Source organism: Desmodus rotundus, chromosome 2, assembly GCF_022682495.2.
Source record: "Desmodus rotundus isolate HL8 chromosome 2, HLdesRot8A.1, whole genome shotgun sequence".
Classification (NCBI taxonomy): Eukaryota; Metazoa; Chordata; class Mammalia; order Chiroptera; family Phyllostomidae; genus Desmodus; species Desmodus rotundus.
Window position 1 is genome coordinate 171,892,700 of NC_071388.1, and position 22,096 is coordinate 171,914,795.

Here is a 22,096-nt window from a genome sequence, read left to right on the forward strand (position 1 = left end):
CAAAAGGGGACTCTCAAGGCACTGCGGAATGGTTCCCCGTATTCAGAGAGACAAATCAGTAGCAAGCCAAGAGTCAGAGGCGTCCCTATAAGTCTCTGGGTTGAGCTGGGCCATTCTGAGTAGTTGGGTTCCCTGTAAGCTGTCCCTGAGGCTCTTGTGGAAGTTTATCATGAAGAAAAGATGGCTAGCAAACATTTGGTCAGTCTCAAGGTTTGTTTCCTCTTGGGAGGTTCCTTTAAAATAATTATTTTTCCATTTAGTCCAGTATCTGGTTTATTTAGTTATGAATACATTCTGAAAAAAGGTATTTGGGCATCATTTGTTTCAAGAAAGTCTCACTCTACTAGATGAATCAGCGCATATTTGATTGTTAAAAATATATTTTGCCCCACAATATTTCTTAGTTGGAAGGAAATAGATTCTGATTAAAAAACAGACATTGCATAATTATCTCTACAATTTGTATAGAAGCTTACTCTGAGGAAGGGTGACAGTTGCCAGAGGTAAAGAGGGGATTAAGTGAGAAAGGTGAAGGGATTAAGAATCACCTTTTTAAAAAAATATATATCTAGTAGGCCGGTTAGCTCAGTTGCTTAGAGCATGGTGCTAATAAAATATATATTTATTGGAGAGGCTGGCATTCTACTGCTTGTTAATGGCCCAAACAAACACAGCAATTTTGCTTTAGCACAACAGACATGGGGCGGGGGGGCAGAGATGTAAATAAAGCAGTCAGAGGAAGGAGGAAGAAAAAAAAAACTTATGAGTGGGGCAAATTTGAACAAAAAGGCATAGTTAGAAAAAGAACCCTGGAATCCCCACTGAAGGTTAAAAATCTTGACTCCACCTCTGGAAAACTAAACCTAAGTAGAAGGTGGAGATGGCAACAGTAAAGGTCGAGCTGGAGGATAATATTATAGTTAAGAAATCCATTTACTGGTAAAGTTAAGAAAACCAGACCTCCCGTTCACCAGGTTTGTATTGGGACCAGACCATGTTGCAACAGAGAATCAAGCACTTAGGCTTGAGTTTGGTAAATCTCAGAGCCTTCAAGTTAAAAGGGAAGGATATCTCAGGGATGGGAACAAATGGAGGCAGTGAGAGATTCAAGAAGGGCATCCCCATCTCAAACAACCTAGAGATCTGCTGAAAGAGCTAACCATCCCCAAGCCTGAAGGCAGATCAACCATGAAGATCTGTCCAGAGTCAGGTGTCTTGAGTCCAAGAGCAGACCAAATCCAGCAGGGAGATGTCTGGAGGCATCTTTCAGGACCAAAACACTGGGAAAGTGATAAACCTGTCATTTCTCACTGGGGCTTATGACAAGAAGACAGGGGGCAGGGGGTTAAGCTATCACTTTTGATAAAGCAATGTTTTTCTCCAAGACTCAGGGAGACTTACCAATTGCTGACTGTGTAGTGGGGTGAGGTGGAGGCTGTCCACAGAGTCTGGAGAGATAGAAAAGGATTAGAATCCTCCCTCTAAACCTCACAGAGACAGGGTTAGGGTGTGTGCCTGGGACGAGCTTCTGCAGCCCACTGCTCCCCTAGTCACAAGTCTCAGGAGGCAGAGGAGAGGGAGAAATAGAGAATGTCCAAATATAGGTCATCAAAATGTCGGGGTGGCCAGTGACATGGGCTGTGAAAGAATTCACAAAGAGAAGAAAATGCAGAGAGCAAAGTTGATTCACTTTCCAAGGGAAGAAAGGGGCTTAATTGTGCAGCGATATACCAGCAGCAAAATGTAGGGACTTTGAGTTTTTATTGGGTTATGATTGTATTATAAAAGGGTCAGGGGTGGTTGTTGTGTGGCCCCTGTGCTGTTAAGGGCATTGCAACACAGGAGGTTTCCCCTGGTTTTGCATAAGCTGCAGTTTGCTCCAGTGTTATCTCTTGCCTGCAGCTGTGTGTGTGTGGGGGGGGGGGGCGGTGGTTAGTCATATTCTGTTCTTGTTTTCCAGTAGTTTCCATTCCTGGGGGCATAAACTCAGAATAGTAAAGTGGCAGTGATATTTAACAAGTTCATAGGCATGCTTGGCAAATGGCACTGGCTTTATCCTTTCATATATTATCATACTTTTGTGTTTTACCCGCCAAAGATTCATAACCTGGATCTAACACAATACATTTAAGGACATTTTGCATATAACTAGAGAACAATTCTCAAATATATCAACATCATGAAAATCAAAGACATAAGTACATGTAACTTGTGATCTCAGACTGGATCGTATTTCTATAAAAATCATAATAAGAATAATTGGAAAAACTTGAATGGGACAGGAGAAGTAGATGGTAGAAATGTATCAATGTTAATTTCCTGATTTTTGATGGTTTACCTTCTTTATGGTAAGGTCTGTGTTGGTAACAAGGATGCAAATATATTTGGGGAAGATGATGTATTATATTGGTAAGTTACACTCAAATAGTTCAGAAAAAATAATTCTTTGTACTTTATGTGCAATTTCTCTATAACTTGAGTTTTTTTCAAAATAGTAATTAAAATAGTCTGTACTCTAACTCTAGAATCTACTTTAGGTATTTATTCTAAGGAAATAATAGGCGAGGGATAGGCATATATGTGTACAGATGGCACACAAAAAATATTTGTTCAGATGACCATAGTGTCTTTGTTTCTAAGCAAAAAAAAAAAATTGCTAATAAACTGGAAGGAGAAAAGCCTATGATATACTGGTATATTGTTAAAAAGTAGTAAGTATATACGGTGTATTTCCATGTGAAAAAAGGCAAAGAAAATGTAACTTGCTGTTGGTACTGGGCTGTGACTTTTCTCTACCCCTCATTTCCATGCTAAAGTATTTTTTTATGAGCCTTTTATTTATTTTCCCTTGGAGAGGTATTGTGACATATTTGATAAATACATTTAGGAATAAACCTTGGACCAATTACTGGGCATGCAGGCTTCAGTAATACCCTGCTCTCTTCTCTTTCTCTTCCTCCCACTCCTCCTCCTCCTCCCTTTCCCACTCCCCCTACCCTTCCTTCTTTTTCTAAATAATGGATCTCAGGAAACGTAATTTAACTTCTTTTTCAAAGACACTGTCTCCTGGGTAGCGAGGCCAGGAACTACATGACTGAGGCTGCTATTTTGGTTGCTCATTCAATTTTGGTTGATCAATCAATTCAAACCAGATCTCTGTCAATAACACAGGTAATATTTTAACTTTTATTTTAAACTTCTATTTTATTGCTCAATTTATTCCCAACCCAAACATAGATAAGGGATGTTATTTATTGGACAGTCTATCAGAGAGTTCAACAATACTTGGAAGGTATAGAGTAAATGTTAACAATGAGTATTCTTAGTGGTGGGAACCAAACCTTATATTTATTTCTTTTACTTGGTTCCCCCTCTTCACTTTTTTTGCAATGAATATGTTTCCTATTCTTAACCAGGAAGACCAAGATAGAATGAGAGAGAAAATGACGGAAGGTACAAGGTCAATGCAGCACTCACTAACTTTGGAACCCAGATTCCTCTAGGAACCCAGCGGATATTTGGCCATTGTTGCTCGTAACAAAAATAAACATGCCCCTTTTTAATTCACGCAACTGAGAGTTTAAATTCCATGTTAGTTTTTATAACCTCTTAAAAATTATCAAATATTTTGAAGGATGTGTTTGCAGTAATATAGAGCTAAACAAACAACCTGCATATTTGTATGTTTTTGTGTATTTTTATAAAAATCAACAAAATTGTTTTTCTCAACATAAATAACAGTAGCTGTTTGTTTTAGTCATGATTCTTTTAGTTCAAGTAGGAGAAATTTCTAACTGGCTTGAGCCAGAAAATTAATTTTAAAATATTGAAAGATGAATAAATGTTTTCGACTTTTTTTTTTGCTAGATACCAAGAAGAGGGGTTGCTGAGTCACATAATAATTCTGTTCTTAATTTTTTGAGGGACCTCCATAACGTTCTCCACAGTGGCTATAGCAGTTTGCATTCTCACCAGCAGTGAATGAGGGTTCCTTTTTCTCCACAACCTCTCCAGCACTTGTTGTTACTTGTCTTGTTGCTGATAGTCATTCTAACAACTGTGGGGTAGTATCTCATTGTAGTTTTGATTTTCAATTCCATAATAATTAGTGAAGTTGAGCATATTTTCATGCATCTGTTGGCCTTTTGAATGTCTTTTTGGGAGAAGTCTGTTTCGATCCTACGCTCATTTTTTGCATTGTTTTTTTTTGTTGTTGAGTTGTGTAAATTCTTTATATATTTTGGATATTAACCCTATTGAACATATTATTTGTAAATCTCTTCTATTTGGTTGGTTGCCTTTTTGTTTTGTTAGTGGTTTCTTTAGTTGTGCAGAAGCTTATTAATTTGATATAATCCCATTTGTTTATTTTTGCCTTTACTTCCCTTGACTTTGGGGTCAAATTCATAAAATCTTTTCTAAGTAACATCCATAAGTGTTGTAACTATGTTTTATTCTATGTAATTTATTGTTTCAGGACTTATATCTAGGTGTCTGATCCATTTTGAGTTAATTTTTTGTGATGGGGACAAATAGTGTCTAGTTTCATTCTCTTGCATGTGGCTTTCCAATTTTCCAGACACCATTTATTGAAGAGGCTTTTTTTCTTCTCTGTATATTTTTGTAGTATTCCTTCAATAAATGATTAGATAAAGAAGATATGGTGCATATACATATAATGGAAAACTACTCGGCCATAAGAAAAATGAAATATTGCCATTTGTGACAACAAGGATGGACCTGGAGAATATCATCCTAAGCAAAATAAGTCAGAATGAAAAAGTTAAGAACCATGTGGTTTCACTCATATGTAGAATATAAAACTGAAAGCAAAAATGAATAAATAAGACAAACAAACAAAAACACATAGACACAGCCAACAGTATGGTGGTTACCAAAGGGAAGGAGGGTGGGGAGTTGGTAAAGGGTGTCAAGTATATGGTGATAGAAGTTGATTTGACTTTGGGTGGTGGGCACACAATGCAATATGAAGATCATGTATCATAGAATTGTACACTTGAAACCTATATAATCTTATTAACCAATGTCATCCCAATAGACTTAACAAAAAGAAAGAGAAAGGAAATAAGTTGACATGAAAAAGTATTGGAAGGTTGCCAAGTCTTCTTATAGTCCATATATACCTATGATAAATGCAAAGAATTTTCAAGTAGAAATATAAGCATTTGCTATGGGTAGAATAAGTCATATTTTACTGGTAATGCCCTGTCAGGGCCTCTACAGCTTTTCTTCTTGGAATTTCCCTTCTTTAATTCCTGGGGCATGCTATCAATCTGCTTTAAAATCTTGTTCTCTTTTGTTTTACTGTTTTTAAAAACTTGGTTCTGACACCCTTGAGATTTGTATACTTCTAATCCATTTCCTAGAGCAATTCATGTAAGAAGTCAGTTTATAAAAATTACAGAACAATAGCAAGTTTGGAGACTTTAAACACTATAAGAAACATAAAAATGAGTAATCTTTAGCACTGTATGCAATGATTGGAAAAGGTAGTTATGGGGATTTATGCATCCCCATTCATTCATCCATGGTGGATGCATTTTATAGTTATAACTTTTTCTCTTTCTGGTAACTTCCAAGTCTCATCAAAAGGGAGAAAAGAACTTAAAGAAAAAGCTATGAAATCCCTTAAAGAAATTATTTTAGTGGCTAACTCAGAGGAAGACTGGAGTGATACAGAACCCCTACCTAGAAGATACAGGGTCTTATCTCTGAGAACCTGGGAGTTGTATAAAAGTGCAAAAGATTTTCAACATTGAGTAAGGTGAGAAAGGTTTAGAAGAACTTCCCTTTAAAGATATCAGAGGCAAATGAACAAGAAATAACTATGCTATGAGATTCTCCATTAATTCATACTCCCTGTAGCCTGATTTATTCTTATGCTCTGAATTTGTTCAAGTAGGCATATAGTGTATTGAAGACTGATCTGGTGTTTCTCAAAGTAGGATCCGCAGTTACTACTGTTTCACTGATGTACTCTTGGGAATCTAGAGCTTGCTATCAGAATTTTAAATTTTATTTATTTATTTTTTCATGGAAAAGGGTGGAGTCTGTCAGAATTGTTTAAAGTGTTGTGTTAAAAACCCATATAGTTATAATTATATAATGTAATCATTCCTTATTCCTGAATACTGGGCCGCCATTTGATTTATTTTATAATCACATTGATACCAAGTAATCACCTAAATGGCATCATTTATTTTTTTTAGTAGTTTTTGTAAATTGTTTAAAGATGTTAACCAAAGAGGAGGGTCAGGCTGCAACAAAGAACAAAGGACACACAGATAAAGACAGCAACCCAAACTGTGCCCTGGAGCGAAGGAAAAAAAGCAGGATGTATAAAGGCAAAAACCAGAAAGGGTAATTCTTTTGCACAAATGAGCAATTGGTGAGTAGGGTAACAGGGATTGTTTATTTCTAATATGCAAAGGAGGGAGGTGAAAACTACAAGGAAAGGAGTAAAGTCCATCTATGCCCATTTAGTGGTGGCTGTTCCAGGGTGTTTATGGCTGGGCCTTGAGCTGAGTTTAGCAACAGGCTTGCAACTTAATAGCAGCTCTAAGAACCGCAGCACAAGTTGTGCACAGGCCGCACTTCCTTAACAGCTCTCACACCCTGTTTTAAGTGACTGTCTTAGCAATGCCTATTACATTTCATATTCTCCGTTATCAAAGGTTATGCACAGAAAAAGCAGCTAGCGTTGTCCTCAGATTAATGTTTTCAATGTAATTATTTTATTATGTGCTTGGCTGCTGAGATAAAGAGAAAAGAACATAGTTAAAAGAGGACTCTGTTCAAGTATGAAGATGCCTGATTTCTGGTCCTTGCTTTAGCAATCCTAACTATGAGATTTGGGAAAATTAATTAAGATTCTTGGAATTCAGTTGTACTGTATTTAAAATAAGTTTGGCCAGAGCTAGGTTATCCCTAAACTTAGCTTCCATTTCAAAAATTGTGGTGCTGTATTTTTTTTTTTTAAATGGAAAAAAGCATCAAGGAGAAGAAAATCGATTTAGTTGACAAGGTCTTGGGGAAAATTCCAGTACAGTTTTCTTCTAATTACAGTCAAAGATAGTGGGATGTAAGAACCAAATATTTATTGAGTACCTTCTCTGTGCTTGCCACTCTTCCAGGTGACTCTGTGAATGCCATTGTATAATTCTTTTTGGGAGTTGTAATTGCATTGAGTGTCCTAGGGCGCAGGATGACTAAGTTTGGAGTCTGGAAAGTAAGCCAGCTTGTCTGACTCTAAACCTTGGATTCTACTCTAATACATTATATTTGCTAGCCTTGTAAAATCCTTTTTCCTGTTATCGGTGCATTTTCACATTCAATTTAAAATTTAGTAAATTAAATTCTGAGCAATGTCTCAAAAAAAATGTAGTAAAGTTCCTCTCATCCTCCAAGAATGGCTTATATGAGGATACTCCTTGCCCTTCTTCCCACACAGAGGTTTACCAGGGTAAGAATGGTTTGTTGTTTTTTTCCTTGAGCACTATACAGAAGTCCAGAATTCTGAGGTAAACATCTAAATGGAGAAAATGAGCAAGATCTGGTGGTTCAGGGAGCTTTCTTTCTTTCTTTCTTTCTTTCTTTCTTTCTTTCTTTCTTTCTTTCTTTCTTTCTTTTTTTAAGGCATAAAAAATTGCAGAGATTCAGGCTGAGTTTAAAGACATGAGAACAAAATAAAGGGAAAAAGTCTGTAGAAGTGCCCTCAGAGCTACAGTAACAACTGTGTTAACGTTTTCTTGATAAAGACTGTAAAGGGGGCATGTTTTAATTGTATTCCTGTACTTCTTTTGACACTTTCGTATTAAGCAGCAGAGGTGTTTTTAAATTGTGTTAAGAAAGCCATAGGGATAAGAAAGGTCGAATAGTCTTGATCCAGACCTTCGGAGAGGAGGTTCAAAAGGAAACTTGGCTGGGAATTAGGAGGAAGGGTGGGGGTGGGGAGGGGAATAGTGTTTCTGCTTCTGTCCCGGCAAAAACAGAATGGGTAAGGCCTCGTCTTCTGCAGTCGGGTTTCTCTCACATTCCGCTCCCCGCCCCTTCGACCCTGTGTGCAAACGCCAGATAGCCCTGCGGGCCCATAGGAAGCGACCATCAGAGATTGAGGAAAGTCTGCGAGCTTGAACACTGGCGTCCGGCGTGGAAGTGTCCTAGGAGACCGCCAGAAGTGCCCCAGCCGGAGTCTGGGAGAGTTCCCTTCTGGCCGAGAGGGGGAGCCCCTCTTCCCAGCCCGGAGCGACCCGGAGTCCCGAGCCTCCAGCCCTAGCCGCAGCCAGCGCCAGTTTTGGCTTCGGGTGACTAGGAAGAGGAGAGGGAAAGGGTAGAGAGCTCAAAGAGGGAGAGGACCCGAGCAGGAGGGTCCCAAGTCCAGCAGTGGATTTGCGTACGGAAACTTTCCCTCTCGGCCACGGAAACGTCAGCGCCACTGTGCTGGAGCGGAGATCGCCCGGCTGCGAGGACGCAGCAGCTCTCCACGCCCCTGCCCCAAGCTGACCCGATCGCATCAGTTACTAAGGTACGGAGAGACCTCGATTTATCTTGGGTCTTCCCTGGCTGCCAGCTCAGCCTCCATCCAGGCAGGGTGCAAGCTCTTTGAAACTGACATCCCGAGAGGTGGCGAGTGGTGGTCTGCTGGGGCCGCGGGTGCGGGGGAGGGAAGGCGCAGAGCTGCGCGCGGCCGCTGCCGCCTCGGGGCAGGTTGCAAAAATAAGGACAGTGAAAGGCTCTGGGTGTCGTTCAGCGGGAAAGGAGGCTAAGACCTGTTGACGACTGCAATGGCAGTGCTTCAGGGAGGACGGCGGAGCCTCACGAGGTCAGGGGGACGCAGCAGTCTCCAGACTCCTGGAGCTTGCTCTAGCCCTTTGTGGTAACTTTGGTTGGACTCGCAGGGCCGGTGGGCAAGAGCTGGAGTGGGGCGGCGGGCGCCCGTGGATCAATATCGCTGAGGGTGCGTGGACTGGACGGGACAGAGCAGGCGAGTCATAGCCCGGTCACAGCGAAGCGACCCAGGAGCGAAACTTCTTCCAGCGTAAGCTACCTTTTGTTGCCCCCAAGAGCGTGGTCATGGGGGCTGGGAGGCGCGGAGCTCGGAGGCGCGGCCGAGGATTCTTTAAAGCCCGGGGATGGGTGGATCCAAACTCAGGGGCGGCGCCCGCATTGTACCCTTTGGATGGGTGGGTCAAGTAGCTCCTTTTGGCTAGCCTTACGTTAGAGGGGTGCACCGCGCGGCAGGGTGATGAGACACTGGGTTATCGGTCCCGAAGCCCAGTTAGTTTGTCCAGGTCTTCTCCCCAGGGGCTGACTCACTACACAGATCAGAAACCAGCGCGATCAGTCCTTCCCCGTGGCTCCTGTGGCCGCCGCGCTGACTTCCCTGAGTGCGGGAGGGAACTCCAAGCTGGCTGGTTTTCTTGGAATGTGTTTACGACGTTGAATGGGACTTGGAGCAGGAAGCTGGACGCTGCAGCTGTAGCTAGCGTACCAGCGTATAGTAAGGAAAGATATAAGTGGTGTTGGGCTTGGCGAGTCCACCTAGTACTTTGGACAAACCCTGAGTATATGCAGGCTGGCGGTCAAGGTACCCCTTCCTGGGTCCTGCAGTTTTTCCTTACTGAGCTCGCCTTACTTTCCCTCGAACCAGACATTTACATGCAGTGTTTCTATCTGCAAGCTTGACAAAGTGTAATGCAAACAATTAGGAAGAATTTAAGAAATTTATTTGGGTACCTGCTTTTTAAAAAAATGTTGCAACACTTGAGAATAAACAGTTCTTGGAAAGAGTTCAGGTTATGACATCACTTGTTAATTTCTAGGATTAGTAGGCAAAGAGCTGCTATACTGATGATTTTGTGTCTGTGATACCAAGACAGATTAGGTGATTAGGTGCTAAAGGAGTGGTAATCAGTGAGTTTTGGGAGGTCGGAAAATCTGAGAGGAGTTGGAAATTTTTCAGGGTTGCAAATCGCCCCGTTTCGCTGCCAGTCTTCCCCTCCACCCCCCAGGGAAACAAGTAGCCTTGCTAGAAAACCCACCAATTGGGAGAGTGCAGTCTCTGGCGATTACAAGCCTTGCTGGAAACAGACCACAAAGCTAAGGTACTGCCCCACTGCATAATTAAAAGGTCTCCTTGAGCTGTCCAGGAGTGTTTTCCAAGTTTTTACAACTGACAAGGAAAGAAGAGAGGAACCTGGCCGGCAGCCAAACTAGACTGAGCTCGGTAGCCAGGCATGAAAGAGACAGGGGAAGTTGCAGGGACAATTGGAAAGGAGCTCTTGGTTGTACTTGGTTTTAAACAAGGGGTGTCTTTTGAAATGAGAATGGTTTTGGTGACTAAGATCAGCCTTCGTGGCCAAAAAGTAAACTAAACACAAAGTGCAGTCGGATATGACACAGTAGAGTGAAAGACGTGCTCTAATAAAGTATGATCATTCCTTATCCGTTTTGCTGTGGAGTAGCTGAGGCCCTGATGCTGCTCCTGCTGATCTACTTTGCAGATGCCCACACTTTGTTGCTATTTGTCTCCTTAGCTTGGACTAGGCTTGCTGAAACTTCAGTCCCTTGACCTTGACCTTCTTTGTTTTCATAGCCAGTAAGAATAGAAGACTTGGGCTTTGAGCAGATGATTTTCCACCTAAATTGAATAATTCAATTAGGTATTCTTAAATGGCACAGATTTGGGTCATGGAATTAAAGTGGAAAACGTGTCCAGCATGCCTTCCTTGTGTTTGTCAAAAGTGATCCTTTTAAATAGATCTTACTCTTCCACCTGAAAGAGTAGAATGTGATCTTAGTATTTCACACATTTGCCTGATAATAAAGACCCTGCTGCTTTTGAGTTTCTGAGCAGCCAGGAACTCAGAGCCTTCTTTTCTGTATTAAAATCATTTATTTGTCTATTGTTTTCTTGGAACATAAGTCTACTATTGTGTGTTCAGGGGAAGTTAGTGGTTAAAAAACACTAATAACACATATTTCCACTGGATTGATGAGCTTGAGATTGTGAGTATCAGACTGCTCTCCGAGATTGACTTGATGAATCACCCTTGGCAAAGTGTTTCCCTGACTATGATTTCAGTTTTTCCGCTTGTAAAGAAACTTTCCTTTACATAATTACAAGCTAAGTATGAGCATTAAAGAGAAGAAATTATGTTAATAGGTTTCTAGACACAAAGGTCATAGGGTTTCTAACTCAGTTGATTCACTTGAGATGGTAGGGCTAAAATAGTAATATTTATATCTAGGACACACATAATGTGAGAATATCTTGTTTAATTTATATAAAGTATTACTCTTGTCTTTTAATCATAGCCAAAACCTCAATTAAACTAAAATTTAACCATAAATTTTAATTTTTGAAGGCAGGGGGGATATTTTGTTATAGGTAAAGCTGAGTCATTCTCTCAGAGACAATCAGCAAATTTATTTATTTTTATTTTAGTTTATATTTATAATCAGGACCAGTTGTTTTTTGAGTTCAGCTCCAGTTTGTCTTTTTGAGAAGTTACCAGATATACTTGCAGAATTTGGCTCCCTCCTTGGAAATAACACTTGAGAGACAAAAATACATTTATGATGTACAAACTTTTTTTCCCAATGGCCACAACGACTTCCTTAAGAGTTTAGAGGGTGGGTTCAGGAGCCATTTATTCATTGATTCAACCATTGTTAATGGCATACTTTTTATGTTGCAGAAACCATCAGCCTTGAATTTGAATCCCAGCACTGTACTTGTGAGCACTGTGGTTTTGTGCCTGTTATGTTACTTCTTAAACATTTTATCAACATATAATTTATTGTCTATGTTGCTTCCAACAACGTAAGAACTTGCTAATTGCCGATCCATGTGTGATAATAGTGAAATACTTAATTTTCAGTTTGACATGTCAATAAAATAAAATGCCTATATTTATAGCTTAATGTACTCTGCTATACTCATGCATGTTTAATTTAACTTTCTCAGGTGTATAAGTTAACATATTAGAGGGAAAAAAAGAATAAGCATAGCAGTCTCTCCTTGTCTATGGGAGAATGCGTTCCAAAACCCCCATTATATGCCCAAAACACGAATACTACCGAACCCTATATATACTAGTTTTTGCCTATACAAAAAAGAAGTTGCTCTGGCTGGTGTGGATCAGTGGATTGAGCGCCGGACTGCGAACCAAAGGGTTGCTGGTTCGAATCCCAGTCAGGGCACATACCTTAATTGCAGGCCAGGTCCCCAGTGTGGGGCACTTGAGAGACAACCACACATTGATATTTCTCTCTCTCTCTTTCTCCCTTCCTTCCTCTCTCTAAAAATGAATAAATAAAATCTAAAAAAATAAAATAAAAAAAGAAGTGAATGTTCTAGCATGTATTAGGTTAATCTCAATGAGGCTATCCAATTTTGCTTTTAATTTTAAATTAAAAATCTTTAAAATTTTCATCTCCATTGCTGAATAATAGATAATTCATATTTAAATTTCACTTAGAAGTCTTTGTGACTTACTCTGGAAAATTGCAATTTGTTTTCTAAAGCCTCTAAAGAAGAAAAAAAATTATTTTACTTGAATATAGTAATAAATTCAAAAGTAGTAACAGGACCCAACTGCATGGCTGCCATGAGTCCTGGTCCCTACATGTATTAGAGCCTGGTGGATCTACTAGTGTTTGCCTTAATGTATTTAGAGATCAGGAAACTTAAACTTGTCCTATAGAAGATTAAATGTTTTCAGATTGGAAGAGAAAAAAATGGGATAGACCTTGAGCAGAGAAATTGTGTTGCTTCCAAGTGGTGGAGTTATGAAATTGAAGTTAGACCTCTGTATAGATTATGGCTAAAAGTCATTGTTCCAGAGTTAGGCTCAGAGAGTGGTGTTTATAATTTTTTAAGGCTCTGTAGTTTGTTAGTTTTATGTTTGTTTTATGCTAAGAAAACGTTTTTAGCCACCCTAATGATGTTAACAATGCATGATTATTTTTTATTGGAAGACAGCCAATTGACTCAAATATTGTGCAGGAGGAAAAGTGCTAATTTTCTGTTTTCATTGAAATAGTATAGTTATGGTAAATTTGGAATTAGTCTCATCCTCAATATTGTGTACTTAAGGATGGTTTTGGAAAGGCTGCTCCAATTTGCTCACATAATATGAATAACTGAGCTAACTTAATGTAATAACTGTGATTGCTACCATATGTTGTGGTACATTGCAAAGATTATGCCTTTTTAAAACAGTTTTGAATAATACTGCATACTTTCTAAGGTTCATGTAATAGGGCATATGTAGCTAGCAGTAGCTGCTTTTCTTTCATATTTTTTTTGCTGTTTACATTATATAGGTATATCTACACATTGTCTTCATCACATAACTTCTGAGAGGAAGTTCAGAATATAACTTAGAAACTTACATGCCGTAGCTGACTTCCCCCTTTGATGTTTCTCTATTCATGATAGGTTTATTTTTCATAGGGAAAAATAACTTCAATTAATTGATATTTCTGAAGCCATTTTTAACCATTAATTTAAAGGGTTTTCCAGATTATTGTTGTTAAAGATCCTTGGCATGTTTTTCAAGTGATGGAGGAATTTTTAGGCTTTTATTTATACTTGTACAGGTTGAGAAAAGTAGTGGGAAAGTTCTGGTACCCACATTCTTGGTTCGTGGCTCTGATGATGTAATCATGGAGGCGTGGAACAAATTTTCCTCTACTCTGAGGAAGGTTCTTCTGGCTGGTCTAATAGTCAAATAGACATGAGATAAATTTGCAAGACAAAGTAACCGAATTTAATGCATTCATACGTATGGGAATCCTAAATACATGAGAGTCAGTGACCTCAGAGGCTCAGAGACAGAAAGGGAACAGGAGTATGTAAGACATTCTGAGCTAGGGATGAGGTAAGGTGCTTTCAAACTTCAAAGGGTCATTATAGGATGATAAGAAGGGCAGGTGCTTAGTAAACAGAAGTTTTTCCTGCCTTGCAGATAGGTCAAGAGTTATCTCTGATGATACCGTCTCTTGTAGCCAAGGCTCCTGATTCAAGCTCTTCTGGGTAGTTAAAAGAGAGGGGTAGAAGTTTCTCTTGAGACTGAAGCCGAAATTGCCTTTAGCTCAAAACAATCTGCATACCACAGAAGCACATCTTAAAGTGACTAGCTCTGAACTCCCATAGACGCCTTTTCTGCTTTTCTTAAGGGGGACACAGGCAAGCGTAAATACTTCTGCTAAGTTTATAAGATACTATGAAGTAATAATTGTGTAGAAATGTAGTGTTTTCCTGGTATCACATAGCTTTTTTCTTGCAGTTATGTTATTGTTGACATTTTTCCTGAAACTCCCACCACAAGTCCTCCAAAAATTTCAGAGAATTTAAACATTGCCAGAGCTACCAAAAAAGGACAGATTGAATGACTTGGGCTCAGTCTTTAGTCCATTCTCTTGAAGAAAGATGATAGTCATTTAAATAACTGAAACAGTCGTTTTGGTAGAAGAAAATATAGAGCATGAATGCCTATAAACTGAGTCATTAAAGATTTGGCTGTAAAACATCTTCAAAGCTATGCAATCTTTCATGAAATGATAACCAAGGTCTCATTCTCAGTTTGTATTTAAATGAGGTAATATGATTTTAGATAGCATGTTTTAGTTAAAAAAGCAAATAAAACCACCTGTACTGCGTGGTAGCAAATCTCCAAATTTGCGGTAATTAAAAGTTGATATAAGAGCAAAAACCATAATTTTAGCCTCTTGGCTTCTCTCAAAGCTATTTACACCAACAAGATAAAAATTTAAAGTAAAATTTTAACAGCAAGTAGGCTCATTTATCTAGATTTCCACTTGGGTAGGTTAAAACATACATTGGTAAGCACTAGTAAGAGTTTAAGAAGACAAAGTACTTTGCAAATGCCTTTAAAGGACACGTGTATGTTATTTTCTGTAATCTGTTTAATTTTTGTCTGCTGTTGAGGAACTCTATAGTAAATACAGAATTTTAACTGATGGTGGAACTTTACTACGACTTCCTTGAGGATCTACGCTATTACTAAATCATAAAAATCTCCAATATAAATGTTGATCATTGCTCGCTCTACACGTACATCCAGAGAAAGTTTGGATTATTTTAAAAGACAATTGTATAACTGAATTAATTTCAATTGAGTATAGTTAGTAAGATGATATTGCTTATGTGATGTAGTGTATTAAAATACAGTTTTAGAGAATTGTTAAGGAGAGAGATCCGTTGAGGGCAAAGCAAATGCATTAATGACGGCACAAAAATGTAGCACATTTGGGTGCTTGATGGCCTTGTTGGGCCCCTGAATCAGCCTGTCATATTTCTGAGTTTACTGTTGTGTTAGATAATGAATTTCTTTATTTTCCAAGCCAATTTGAGCTAGAATTTTCAGTACTTTAATTAAAACAGTGATTGTGGTATCTTAATTTGAAATAAAAATTTTAGAAAATGATTTAGATGATTAACAAGCTTTATAGACTACTTGGGTTTTGTACTTTGGATATGATTAGTGCTAAAGAAATGTTTTATTACTCAAATCACCAAGCTTTATTGTTTTTAGTAATCATCTTAACTAAATTCCAAGGTGAATAAATGCTATGTGTATCTTAGAAATACACTATTCAATAAAAATAAAATAATTTGAAATACAAATTCCTAATCTTATCAGTATAAAATGACATCACTGTTTATTTGGTTTTGTGGTGTCTTTAGTGTACTGGAAACATTAAACAGACATTAAGAAACATTAAAGAAATCTCAGTGACTGGTCTGAGTAATTTAAAGCTTGGAGTCTGATAAAACTAACTTATCACTATTTAAATATAAAAGACAAAGCTGATAAAGGTTTCAGTTAAACTATGAAGTGCAGGTCCATTCACATAGGTATAAAAACTGTGGGTATATAATAAACTTTTAAGTAAGAACCAGTTTTATAAAACTCAAGTTCACTGGAACTATTAGCAATTAATTATTTCCTGCCAGGATGTTCTTGAGTTCGACTTTTTGATGATATAGCATTATGCGTACTGGTTTTTGTAATGTGCTGTATCAAAGTGTGGCGGTGGTACTGAGTCTTTGTCCCCTTGCTCTAAAGGCGGTAGGAATGACTGGAAGCTGAGACTTGACAAAAGTAAGTGTGAAATGTTTTAGAGTATTAGTAGTATCCTTGTGGGGGGTGACAACAGTTACACAGTTGTTTAAGTAGCAGGTGGGGACAAACAGTAACCTAACAGACTTAGTGAACAGTCAAGTGTCCCAATGAGCAAGTTTGCTGGGAATGAGGGGGTGTGAGAAATAGCAAACTAAAGATTGCGGAGGCAGTGCATGTGAAGAGCAGCTGGTGAAACTGGAGGTAGAATGTTGCAGATGTTTAAAGCCAGCAGTAAAGCAGAGTGGTAACTGGGTCGTTGATCAAGAAAGAGCACAAGCTATTGTGTTAGAACTGGTATCAGTGTGGATGTGAGAGCCTGGCTGTAGGGTTGGGTAGGGACAGAGGCAGCCAGTAACTTGAATACCAAAGGAAAGTGAGAGACCTCAGAAAAGTAGTTACTAATGGAGATATCCAGAGTAACTAGACCTTCCACATTACTGGGATTGCATAAAAATGCAGTAAACATGCTTGGGATGCTTCCTCTATGAGATCACGACCTTCATTTAAAGCTAGGCCAGAGACAGGGAGAATACAAAGTGGTACAATTTTCAGAGGATTATTGTTCTTTTAGAAGCTGTAGTTAAGGGATTGTCCTGGGGCATCCCTTTCCCTCCACACAATAGAAGTGCCCTCTGGTGACCTTTTCCTTGTTTAAAGGAAGCCACATTCTTGTGGGTGTTTGAATGTGAATAAATGCCTTTTGGTATGGAACCAATTATAAAGAGACTCTTGCTTTACCTATTTTGGAAATTTTAATAGAAAATATAACTTGGCTCACAGCAGATATACAATGAGGAAGAAGATAAATACCCAGACAATCTAAATCCCAGCTTCCACTGTGTGCTAAAATAATCAGATAAAGTGAAAGTCATCCCCACCTTAAATTGTTTCTCTCCATTAGGATCTTCTTGGCACCCATACTCTCTTTAACCTAATTTCTTATACCTGTGAGTCCACATGAAAAATGATTTTCTGAACAAGAGAGAAATGTAATAAGAATATGACAGTGTTTAAGATTTGCAACCTCAAAATATGAAACCTATTGAATATTTCAATCTGGAGGAACTTGGGAGATGGCATGGGAAAGAATCTAAGCTTTCCCTAAAGCAGGTCATACAATTCTCATGTGAGAGGTGCCTTCCCTATCCCATGGGGAAAAGAGCATCCTTATGTCTGAAGAAAAGGGATGTTGTGAAAGACACCAGATGAGTTATTGAAGACTCACAGAGAAACAGAGAAACCTGGCCCCTTCACAGATGTTCCCGTAGTGTGTAGTCGTGCTTTTGACTCCATCATTTACTAGTTTAGGGATCTTAGGTAGATTACTTAGCATCTCTAGAACTTTTTCTTGAATGTAAAATGAAGATAATGACATGTACCTTGTATGCGTTACTGAGGCTTATAAAAGCAAGACTCTTCATACTAGTAGATTTTCATGTCACTCACTCTTGTGTGTCCTTTGGCCCCAAGATTGTTTTGGAGTCTACACTGTTTCTCTGTTGGGCTTACAGAGCAGGCAGCATCATTTCTTCTTGTTCTTATCAGATTGCCCTGAGGCTGCTGAGAATCAATAATAAAATTCCTTTTGTTACACAGTTATTTTTGAAATTGTTCCATTCCACGGTTTTAATCCAATGACATTTTTCTTTTCCAATCCTGGAGTTTTGGAGGTATAACATCAGGAATGGTCTCTGTGTTAGGAAGAAATGAAGTTATCTTATCTTCAGATTCCAACCCAGTGTAAGAAAAAAGCTCTGACAATGGATCGAGCCTGAATTGTCATGTTCTGTTACTGTTACCTAATTAGAGAAAATCTGAATAGCTATGGGTTATGTCTACTATAGAAGAGTATCTTAGCTTGTCTGTAGCCTGAGACATTGAAAAAGAAGATTTTTAAGATTCAACCATGATAATAATTGAAATTTAAATGAGGCAATCAGTCTTTTGGAATAACATTTATAAAATAAGGGAAAGCCAATAATTTTGTGCTAAGTGGATTAAAGCTACTGGGATTCCTGCATTTAATCATGCAGACCTTCATTCACTCAAAATACCTTTCAGACTAATCTCAAGTGCCAGCTACTGTGCTGGATTCCTCTCAAGTATCCCAATGTCAGAGAAGCACGCACTCACAAGCTTCATCTGCCTGCTGCAAGCGTAGTTTCTTTGAACTCCAAATTTATTTGAATCTGAGTCCATAATTTGGTTTTAAAGTAAAGTTAATGTATTTTAATTTCAGTGAGGCAACATCGATCCTCCGGATTATGGAGTATTAATCCTGTGACTTCATTTGCTTCTTGGTTGGTGTTGTATTTCCCTAAGTGTATATATATACCTTTGTTAGAGTACTTTGATCATGGGCTGCGGTGAGTCTTTCGAGGTTTCAAACAGAATAAGAGCAAAAGAAAGGAAGGAAGGAACATGATAAGCTTTGCATTTATGAAACCTCCTGATTTGGGGCAGGATGGAATGAAGAGGTATGAGAATCATGGTACAGAACTAAGTCAGGAAATGTTCAAATAGTTTAGATGAGCGACAATGAGGACATGAATATAGGAGATACAGTAAGGTTGGAGAAGAATGAATTGGAGTGATTTTGAACTTACAGAATTGTCAGCTGATTGGATGTGAGCATTTCAGAAAAAAAGGAATGAAGAGGATCATGTGCAGAGTTGGATTGATTGACTAGATTGTGGTAATATTCACCAAGATAAGGAAACATAGGATGAAGAGCAAGACTGGAGGGAAAGGCTAAGAATGCCACCTTGGATTTTTGAGTTTGAGGTGTTTTGGGATAATTATGGGGGAGATGCTCCTAGAGTAAGTTGGACGTGCCATTTGGAAATAGGGAGAAATCCTGGGATGGACACACAGATTTGAAAGTTATCGGTATGATTGGTTGTTTGTGCCTTGAGGTCTGACCCTTCAGACCCTTGATAGTTAAGGAGAATCAGAAAATGAAAAGCCATCAAAAGAGATTGAGTACACACATATGAACACAAAGTCCCTATTCTAAAGGAAGGTCTTACCAGCTTGGAAGGTAGATAAAGCGATCTGAACTAGAATCATTTTACAGGGGACAGAAGAGAAAGGACTGAATTGCCAATAGTTTAAAAGAACTATTTTGTGTTGTGAAAGGTAAAGACCAAACTGCACCTTAATATAAGGTGGATATTTTTAGAGCTGGCCAGGTTAGCTGACCAGGACTTCTTGTTCATTTTGCGGTTGTGGCTTTCTATGTTCACACCATTCCACTCCAGAAACAAAATAAGGATTTCACAGGTTTGGCAAAATGAACCTCAATCCTTGGTCAAAAATGAAGTATATAGGCCTTCTTAACTCCCCAACGAATATTTCTACAAATATTTCTACAATGTGTTTCCACAAGGCCATTTTGATTAAAGATAATCGAAATTGTATTGTGGAGTGATCTGTTCCTGTTTGTGACTTCAAGTTGGACTTTGCTGATTCCCACACAAATTGAATTTGACCAATTCAAATTCAAACTGAATTTGAATTTTTGTTGCAGTAGGGGTACCTGGAAGTAAATATGAGTAGATGTAACCAGTTTTGACAAAATTGATTTTCCTACATTATTGAAAACTGTTTATTTTACTATTAAATGGCATTACGATTAATTAGAAAAAACATTTCATTATTTTTGAGAAGCATTATAAACCTGCCCTATATGTTGACTATATTTGTATTATTAAACATTTTTATTTTCTTAAATCAAACTGATTTTTATACAGTCATTCAGCTGGGAAAATAAAGAATTTAGAGAAATAGAGCATTGAAGTAGACTGCAAACCTTATTTTTATCATGTCTTTTTAGACCGCCCCTTCAATATAATTAAAAATAGCATACCTAGACTTCTTACTCTCATTATGTCATGAGTTTTTAAAAATCAGGACTTTAGAAGATACCTAAGGCTTTTAATTTCTTTTTAAAAAATTTTTCATAAAAAGGAACATAAAAAATAAGAATGCATATAAAAGGATTTTTATAGATTAAGACACTATTGTTGGAGATAGTACTGAAACATTCTTTTAGCATTTTCTGTAGAGTTATTTTTAGTGCATTTGAAATTATGGACACTCACATTTTTTTTTTCTGATTCTTGGATAATCTTTGTCAAATGACAGTCTCTGAATGGAGGGGAGTGGATGAGGATGAGAAAAAATAGTGTATTTAAGTGTGACACCGCTACTCTCAAGCTTGTCGTTTTTGCTCACTGCAATGGTGGTCCCACAAAAGCAGGGACTGATGTGCTAAATTTACTTATCCCCAGGGACCCAGAAACTTCAGAGGCCTGACCCAGTAAGCACTCAAATATTTGATGAGTGAATGGAGAGAAAATGAATTCAAAATCTTAAGAGAAAGTGTGCCATATCCAACATGTATATACTAAAATAATGCCTTGGGAAGAGCTGTTAGAAAGATGCAAATTTTGGAGAATAGAGGCAAGGACACACCTGTGCAGCATTGATCCTTACCCCGTTTGTTTGTTACCTGAGGGCTAGTACTTGGAAAGTCAGTTTTTGTCTTGGAGACATTAGCAGAAATAATCCAAACCCTGCACTGTGAGCGAGACAGCTGCGCACAACCCCTCCTTGGCCACCTCTACGACATCATCTCACTCCACGTGAAGGGCCGACAGGATTTTCTGTGGTCTTCTTTTTCTATGATTATGTAAGATTATACATGTGATTGTATCCATCTGAGCAGTTCAGTCCTAAAATCACCTTTCTTCTCATATTGAATTGGAATATTCTGAAATTGAAATAGAGATTGCATTCTTACAAAATATACTGGGAGCAAAATGTAGTTGACACTACCTAATCAACTGGTATTTCAGTTGGTGATTTGAGGAGGAAATTCTGAGAAATGCTGATAACTAAAGAGAAATATTTAGCATAATTTAATCAGAAGTTGGTGTGCATATGTCTGCCTATTGGAATAATTACATAGATTTATTTTTATATCCTGTACAATTTTTCAAGTTTCTTTCTCCAACTTGTCAAAATGTTTTTTTTGAAAAATGCCACTTACTAATAAAATATGAGAAATAGAAGTAAACATCTTTTGATTTATTAGTTTATACAATATTAATGTATAACTTTCCTTGAAAGATAAAGACACTGATTTTATTTATAATATATAATAATACACCTGTTTATATGATTAGATGACCCAGTAATGTTTTATAAAGACATGTTTACAATGTAATTTTAAATGCTATTAAATATATTAGATCTGTGTTATATATAGTGTGTATATATATATATATATAACAGAAGATGATGTTAGATGGAACAAGAAATGTATTTTCTCAGAATGAAATTATAGCTCTATGAGGAAATTGATTTTATGATGGCAGCCTTTTCATTTCTAGTTTTTCATTGTTCATTTTTTACACCTTGGCAAGATAATCTTTAGCATCGGCCAAAATTTCACCTGGCTATTTATTTTAAATTACCCTAATTGCTTAGTGAGAAACTGGAAGATACTTGCCTAATTTTAGTTGGATGAGATAACTGATTTTCTTCTCATTCATTTTTTTGTCCCATAAAATAAGTTCATAATGAGAAAAATCAATCATAAAAGAGCAAAATGCAGTTATTCCTGCTCAGAATTAATTATAGTAGATGGAGAAGATTCAAAGTATTTCTTTAACTTTTCATCGACTATTGCTATGTATGCTATTTTAATGAATCAGAGTAACCCTCATAAAAGTTGTAAAACATTTATGGAATCCATTTCAGAGGTGCTATAATTTTTTTATAACTATTAGGAGAATTTCTAAGTTCCTAAAAGTGTCCAAAATGATCTAATGAGCAATTTTCAGCCTTTCTTATCTTACAGCACACACACACACTAATTACTAAAATTTTGTGGCACACACAAGATATATTTTTTG

General features: G+C 37.9%; 1 protein-coding gene across 11 annotated transcripts in view; it reads left to right on the top strand.

Annotated features, from left to right (window-relative positions):
* Positions 1-7,995: 7,995 nt before the first annotated feature.
* Positions 7,996-22,096, top strand: part of GULP1 (GULP PTB domain containing engulfment adaptor 1) — a 208,718-nt gene continuing 194,617 nt past the window's right edge. For 2 of the 11 annotated variants that reach the window (XM_053918862.2, XM_071220680.1), the window contains exon 1: positions 8,003-8,545. The gene's annotated coding sequence lies outside the window, so the exon portion shown is untranslated. Of the gene's footprint in view, positions 8,546-8,918; positions 9,059-22,096 lie in introns of all 11 variants that reach the window. The other 9 variants (XM_053918861.2, XM_045198435.3, XM_053918860.2 and 6 more) reach the window with 8 other exon arrangements.